This window comes from Muscardinus avellanarius (genome assembly GCF_963383645.1).
Source record: "Muscardinus avellanarius genome assembly, chromosome: 16".
Classification (NCBI taxonomy): domain Eukaryota; kingdom Metazoa; phylum Chordata; class Mammalia; order Rodentia; family Gliridae; genus Muscardinus; species Muscardinus avellanarius.
The window spans coordinates 12,960,994-12,969,616 of record NC_137802.1 but is presented as its reverse complement, the minus strand read 5'-3'; positions in this window follow the sequence as shown (position 1 = coordinate 12,969,616).

Below are 8,623 nucleotides of genomic sequence, written 5' to 3'. Positions count from 1 at the left end.
ACTGTCCGCGAACCACAACCCTCCTGAATCAGCCTCCCGAATGCTGTGATCACAAGCGTGTGCCACCACGTCCGAATAAATATCTTAATTTTTAAATTACAACCCATAAATAAGATGAAGGTGCTCTTTAAAAAAAAGTTAAATGGTGACTGAGAAAGTCATGCATAGTAGATGATTGTGCTACCATGTGCGTATAAAATGCCATTTACCATAATGCTATAACATTCCATGTTTTCCTTTGTAAAGAGAACTTCATTTCCTTCCTTAGATATTTAGTCAAATTAGCTTAAATTGGTGTGAGGGGGTATTATTATAGTTTATAATTTTATTTATCCCATTTCCCCCTTTTATTGGGGTGCTTAGTAAAGCCAATCTAATAATTTCTTGGTATATTCCATCCAATCAATTGGTTTAACTCAGTTAAGCTAATTAAGGATAAAGACCCATAGCCAGCTTCCTCCTCATTTTTCTAGACAGCAGGGCTCCCACTGCTATTTCAAGTTTCCCTCTAAAGAAGGCTGGCAGGTACTGGCTCCTCCTCTCTAAGCTCTCTGCAGGTTGCTGGTGTATTTGTGTAGCAGAGGTTTGGCAAGGCATGCTACTGCGGTCCTTACATGATCAGATTACTTGAAAGCATTCTAATCTGCCAACCTGGTCTCCCTCTTTAGAAATACAGTGTGTAGTTGTAGGGGCTAATTAATGCCTTCATTACATATAATTAAAACCCCAGAGTGTTTTCCTTGTATATGTTACTCTGCTTTACAAGGGCAACTTTTACAAGGGCTTTAAAGAAGTTTAAAGGAAGCATTGTCCTAGGTATTTCTTTTCTTTCTTGCTGGGTATCATGATTTCTAATGAATTCTAATAGCAGGATACACTTTTTGCTAAATCTGAGGGTTTTAGTAAGGAAATCTGAATGCTGCCCAACCCCACTGCAAAGACAAAATAGAATCTATTAAAAACCATTTTCTTGCTCAGATATTACCTGCCAACACTTGAATCACAAATGAGGGTGTGAAAATCCTGCCTGTCTTTTCTCCATCCTTTATGACGTGAGAAGACATTACTGAGAAGCACTTTCTCAAAGGTTGCTAAGTGACATAAATTCATCCCAGAGGCTCTCCGATCCATTTCCACAGACTGGCCAGTCCAAATCTTACCTTGTTAGCGAGTGAGAAGGTGTAGCCAGGAACCAAGACAGTTCTGTAAAAGAAAAGGAAAAAAACACCGAATGAGTTAACCGAAAAAGAAAAAAGAAAATCCCACTCGTGGCATGATTTGCTATAGTAAAGAGAAGGCAGCAGAATGCGCAGATGTCCCACTGGAGGTACCAGAGACAGCAGGATCCGAGCCGGCAGCTCAGCCCAGGCGATGTGGCCGTGGTCCTCCAGAAAGCCCTGTCTGCTCCCACTTACCTTGGAGCTTTTTAAAGCAGGACGAGTCAGCCTCATTCCGAGGGCTCTTTTATATGGATAGTTATGGAAACAATGCAGCTGCCTCTTCTTTCTTAAGTCAAAAGGAATTGTTTGGCAAAAAAACCTCTTGGCAATCTGGTGCCCCGCATAATTGTCATTCATATTAAGAATGGTTGGATATAATTAGAAATATTTTTCTTATTGAGTATGTGGATAAATCTCCTATGGATAATTTGAGAAGATGATCTGAAAGGAAGATTCAGGCTGCTGGACAAAGGCAGCAAGTAGGCAGCCAGAACACCTGGCTTCTCTCTCGGCTTCTTTCTGGCCTGGCTGGGCGTGCCGTCGTGGGATCGCCTTGCTATTTTTTACATATTTCACATATTAAATGATATAAATAAGATACACATATTTATTTTAATTTCTCGAGAGCTAATCTTCACCTGTTAATCCTTTCTTTCCAGCACGCGAAAGTGAGCCATTTGCCTTTAAATATTTAGAAAGAGAAAGTCCTCTTTTTGTTTTTCAGTATTCTTAGAGTTCTGGGGGTTTCCTGGCTCTTGTAAAAATGATAAAAAAAAAATAAAGCAAAATAAATGTTTTTTGCAACTGGCTTTGCCTAAGCTGTTCCCTCTTCAGTATAACATTTTCTACCTCCCTCCTCATTTGACATGCCTGTCATATATTTTCTGGTACTAAAATGTGATTTTGAAGAGTACTTCTCAATGTTTTTTATGTCATAGCACACCAAGAAAGAAATAACAATATCAGTATAGCACACTAAATAAGCATGGAAGACATTTGCTATATATGAATGGTGTGGGGAGAATGTTTTTTTTATATTTCATTTTCTTACCTTTCATGTAACATAATAAATATAGCCAGGTATGGTGAAGCACACCTATAATCCCCAGTACTTGTGAGGTTGAGACAGGAGGATCACAGGTTTTAGGACAGCCTCAACAACTTAGCAAGGCTTTCAACAAACTAATGAGACCCTGTTTCAAAAATAAAAATGTTTTTGAAAGGCTGGTAGTTTAGCTCAGAGGAGAATACATCTGGATTCAGTCCCCAGTACCACACACACATACAGAAATAATAGTAATAGTAATAGTAAAAATATATTAAATATAATATACACTACAATAAAAATATTAAATACAGAATATGTCTTTATTTTCCAAATAATATCTTTTTGAAATTTCTAAGAATAACCTTGACCTAGAATCCATAAACAACTTGTTCATATTTGGTTTATACTTAAAATGTAACATGCATTTCCTAGTCAGAATTTTTAAAATATGCAGGTGCTATCTGCATTCTTGATGATTACCAACATGGAGGTCTTTGCACAAGAAAATGATACGAAGGTAAAAGCAAGTTTTTTTTTTTTTTTTACTAATGTTGAAATTCTATTTTGACAGTTTTCTTTCATTGACAAAATATGTTGAATTTTCTGGGATAATAAAAATAAAACTTTAACCTGTTTGAACTCTTTTGCATATCAAATATTTCAAAAGAGAACAAAGCCCTAATCTTTATAAACTCCATGTGCTAAGTCGGTCAAAGGGCGCGCCAGTCACAGGTACACGGTGGTGCCTGATCTGTCCAAAGCCTAGGATTTGGAGCTCCCGCTCTGGGTGTCTCTGCTGGGCCTTCCAGCATGTTGCCTCCGACTGCCGCACTGGGCTTCAAGCCCTGCCCGGGTGTCCTGGAACTCCAGCTTCCAGAAGTTCCAGGGGGTCTCTTCACTATGGCAGACAGCATCGCGGTCTTGGCTGGCTGATGGCTGAAGAAGGGCTCCCTGGTTCCACTGAGCAAGTAGCAATGCCACCATGTGCCTGCCTGCCTGCCACCTTTGGGAATTGGAAGGTCCAACTCTGACAGGAGCCAGGCTGCCCTTGAAGGTTGGGCTCCTCACACCCGGAGGCCACCTCTCAAGGCTCTGCCCCACGCCCTACCTAGCTGCCCATTTGATGATCGGCATTTGATGGCACATCTGTAACCTTTCTGATGCCAAGAAACACTGGCTGGGCAGCTCTTCTAGAAGGTGAGCCATGGTGCTGTTCTCCCACAAAGCAGCTCTTTTCAATGGCCGATCCAATATTTTGATATTCTCTTCATCCAACCCTGTTGTCTGGGACATATTCCTTATGCTGTATTAGACATGACTTGTTTATGTTGCTTATGAAGATCATGTCTTCATGTTTATGTTGTTTATGGCATGATCTTCATAAACAGCATAAAACAAGTCCTCTCTTGCTTATGTATTGTGTCCTCCACTTGCAAAAGCCCTCAAGGACTACTGCATTCTACAGGCTGAAGTTTTCTAACGTGTGTTATTTTGTAATGTAAAGAAGAACAAGCGGAGCCTCCTTCCTAGTTAGCTGATAAATGCACGTTAATCCTTTCCTAGGCCACTTGGCTCATGATGATGAATGTTTCCAAGAACTAGGGCTTAAGGACTATGCCAGTCAGGACAATCCATTTTCCTGTTCTGCAAGCAGGTTAAGATTTACATTCACTTTTTCTTGATTTCACCAATATTTCTAGCACTGCTCCAATGGGTCAGGGGCTCATACTTTGCATAGCTCACCTCCTGGGATATCTGTCACATTTAAGACTGGTGAGAATTCAGGAACAGAGGAAATTCGAGAGTGAATATTGTTCTACACTGCAAGGAGGTTGAAAAAGAATAGCAGCCACTGACCCTGTCTTTGGGAAGGTTATAACTTAAAAAATCAAGAAAGCATTCATGAAGTGGTTTGAGTCAGCTTCAAAACTACACGATAGCAAGCTTTAAAAATGCAGTGTACAAGCCAGGCGTGGTGGCGCATGCTTGTAATCCCAGCATTTGGGAGGCTGAGAGAGGAGGATCGTGGTTCGAAGACAGCCTCAGCTACTACTTAGTGAGGCCCTATGCAATGCATTGAGACCCTGTTTCAAAATAAAGAATAAAAAATAGGGCTGAGGGTAGAGCTCAGAGGTAGAATTCCCCTGGGTTCCATCTACAGTATCACAAAAATAAAATACAGTGTACAAATAATTTGCAGGGAAGGAAACATATTTTATGCATCTATTTGATTCTTAACACTCAGGACAGTGCTAGCATATAGTCTAGTTGACAAGTTCCAGGATCCTCCAGTTTTCTTTATCCTAATCATTCTTGTCCCCAACTACGGAAATTGGGACCTGGAGTTAACCTGTGACTACACATCGACCGGATATCCTGCTGGGAATTTTACTAACCTTTTCCAAGACTCAGTTTCCCCTGCCATATAAAAGAGACAGGCAGTGCTACCTCATAGGAGTTTTGAGGAATAAATGATAAAAGTGCTTGAAAATTTAGAACAATGCCTGGCACCTGTTACTCACACAATCAGTAGTGACAGTAGGGATAGCTATGGCCTCTGGGTTTCATTAGTTCTTACTTTGAACGCTCTGTTGCAGTGAAACTTGTTGTCTTTCTGATCCTCATACCATGACACGCTTCCATTGACCATTCTGATTACCCAATAAGCACTGACGGAGCATTGCTAAACGCCAGCCTCCAGGCACTCTCCCCTGCCGTGGTGAAATGCCCTCCTCTTCCATGCCACTGTCTTAGATACAGCAAAGTCTGCCCAGATCTTGCCCAGACATTTTCCCCCAGACATTAGCCCACTGATGGAGGAAGGGTAGTTTGGCCTAAAGAGAGAAACAAATTTATATAAGATGTTCATTAAGCTAGTTGTGAAGAGCCGAGGACTGGGGCTAGGGAGTGGGTGGTGGAAATGCGGAGGCAAAGGTATCGGTGAGATGAGTTAACTGGGTCTCTGAGGAGGGGCGACGAACGCTTGGTGACAGGGAGGAACGGAGGCGGACGTCTCATGCTATATCTTTCTGTATTTTTTAAATTTTGTGTGGATGTATTATTATTGATTTGGAAACAAAAGGTGACGATTAATCAAAACAGATATCCCTCTAAAAGTTCAAAAAGGAGATGGAATTGAAAGAAGGATGACCGTAGAATAAAGAGATGGAAGATTAAGTCCAAAGAGGACCCAAGATGTGAGCTTTCTGGTGGCCACTTCTCTCTCTTCCAAAGGCTTGACTCCAGGTCCATCGATTCAATTCAAGAAATGATGGTGTTGCTAGTCTTTTTCTAGGAAATGTGCTGACTTTCTGGTTCAAATTTGGTAACTTTGCATCAGTAAACTGCATGTATAAAATAGCACCAATAGAAATCTGTATTTCCAAATGCCCAATCATAGAATTTCCTAGTAATTTGCTCTATTAAGAAAAAATGTCTAGCAAGAGGTCTATGGGGACGTTCAAAATTAAAGTTATCGAAAGAGATTATGAGGATTATTCAAAAGCCATTTATAATTTGGTTTTAGAGCTAGGTGTAGTGACACAGGCCTATAATCCAAGTATTTGGGAGGCTGATATAGAAGAATCTCGGGCTTGAGACCAGCCTCAGAAACTTAGCAAGACCCTGTTTCAAAATAAAATTAAAAAGGGCTGGGGATGTAGTTCAGAGGTGCAATACTCATGAGTTCAGTGCCTAGTACCACATATACAAAAAAATTAGTTTTATTATATATAACATGACTTTGTAGTAGTTCCAGATTTAGCTTTCAAGGACAACATTATTTAGTTCTTATTTGAAATATGCATGCAACTCATTGATATAATTATGCAGAAAATGGCAGCACAAAAATCCTACAAGCCAGGCATGGTGGCACACGCTTGTTATCCCAGTACTTGGGAGGCTGAGACAGCGGGATCTCAGGTTCACAGTCAGTTTCAGCTACTTAGTGAGGCTCTCTGCAACTTAGTGAGACTCTGTTTGAAAATACAGAATAAAAAATGGGGCTTGCGGTGTAGCTCGCAGGCAGAATGTCCCTGGGTAAAATCCATAGTACCAAATTAATAAATAAAAAATAAACGAATAATAAAAATAAACAAATAATAAATAAACAAATAAACAAACAATAAACTAAACAGATAATTAAAAATAAATAATAAATAAACAAATAAATAATAAATAAATAAAATCCTACGTAAATAAGCAAATAAATAAAATCCTACAAAGATCCAAAGATTCCTGTGTAAAGTATTTGGTGACTTAGGAGGAAGATGGGCCATACTTGATTCCCCACAGCCTAAGTACAAAGCACATAATCTGAATGCAGACAAGGGAGTTCGGTGACCTATTATGGGAAAATTTGTGGGGGAAAAAAAAACTCCCTGAAGACTAAACCAATGTTTGGTTATTTGGCTTTTTTTCCTTATAAAAATAATTTAGGCTCATGGGAATTCTGGAAATTTGGGGGAAAAAACAAGAAAAGAATGAAAGTAGAAACATTTTGCTTTTCTTCATTTTTAAAATTTTATTTATTTATTTATTTATTTATTTATTTATTTATTTATTTATTTATTTATTTTTTGGTGTGTGATGCTGGGGATGGAACCCAGGGCTTCACACATGCTAAACAAGCGCTCTACCACTGAGCTACGTCCCAGACTGAGAAATTATTTCTCTTTTATTTTTATCCTATTTATTCATTTACTTAGTTATTTTTTGTGGTCCTGGGGACTGAACCCAGGTATGCTCTATCTCCACGCTGTTTCTCCAGACATTTTTATTTTGAACCGGTCTCCATAGGTTAACAAGATCCTCCTGTCTCGGCCTCCCATGTACTGGGATTACAAGCATGCACCACCACCCCCAGCCTGAGAAATTATTTCTTAATGGTGAATGAAAGGAAAACCGCATCCACTCCTGCGCATTACGGTATTCACTTACTAGCTTGTATCAGGTCGATTCCATGATGCAGTTAAGAGGTATAGTCAGTATGTAACTGGTCTCTCTTTTCCTCTCCACTAGACTTAGTGGCAGCCATCAGTACAAGTTGGTTGAATGGCTGAGAAATGAATGAGCCTTATTTTGACAATGTCACTATTTACACAGGACTGTATACACTGTAAATAGTATATGAAAATTACTTTTTTCTCTCAGTATCTCTGAGGTATGTACTGGGAAGGTAAACTCTCTTCATTTTTATCCATGAAAAAAATAAAACATAACCCAGAAGGTGTTGGGTGGCCTGCCTTGTTAGAGGGGCACTCAGGGTCTTTCTGCTCTGGTCTCCGTGGCTTTGAAAGCCTGGCCTGTGCAGCTCTTGACTGCTCTCCATCCCAGAATACTCTAAGTCCTTTAAGCTGGTTACTATCATATAAATTAGCAACATTCTAGACTTGCCCAGGCATCTAACAATATTTCCAGGAAGGTAAGAAATATACCAAGAGTCATTCTGGTATTTTGACACAGAGCCCCAGAAGAGATGGGAGGAGCGGCCACCCCCACCTGGCCCTTTGCTCCCGTCTGCTCGGTCTCTTCAAAACCAGCACACTGGCTGTGGCAGGAAATACAGATTTCTTTTCTGAAGGAGCATCTGTCGAAGGAACAGGGTAGGCCTTATAGCAGAGGCATCTGAGATGGTCCACAAAGGAACGGATAGGATCAGAGAGACAGAGGTCCAGGCAAAATAGAAGTTATAGGTGCAAATTGGAAAGAGAGGAGCCAAGTGGTTTGTGTCTGCAGTCCCAGGACTTGGCAGGCTGAGACTGGAGGATCCTAGGCCTAAGGCCACCCTCAGCAACTTAACGAGGCTGTCAGCAACTTAGGGAGACCCTCTTTCAAAATAAAAAGGGCCAGAGGTGTAGCTTGGGAGTAGAATGCCCCTGGATTCAATCCTCAGTACCCAAATAAAACAATAACAAATAATAAAGTAAAGAAGGAGGGAAGGAGAGAAGGGAGGGAGAGAGAGAGGATGAAAGCAGAAAGAAGAGAGGTGAGAAGGGAAAATTGAAGGCAGTTTGGGGGAGAGAAAGCAGCCTTGCCTAACACAGACTCCTAACATAAGTGTAAGGGAGAAGCCTGGGAGGTGGGTTGGGGTGAGATGTGTCAGAAGCTATTGCTGGGCCTAACTCATTAACAACAAATGTCCTGTCCCAGAATGCCGCAGGGCTGACGGGAGCGCCTGCTTTTGCCTTTGTCCTCAGAGCACTGGCTCTCCCTCCCCCGCTCCTGTTTCCTTAATATTTCACTTGGTTCTGCACTCTGGCCCAGGGCCACGTAGCCTCCTGCATTGGCCTCCTCCCCCGCTCTTGATCCTTCCTCCCGGCCACACTTGATCATTCTGCCCTCTTCATGGACCAGC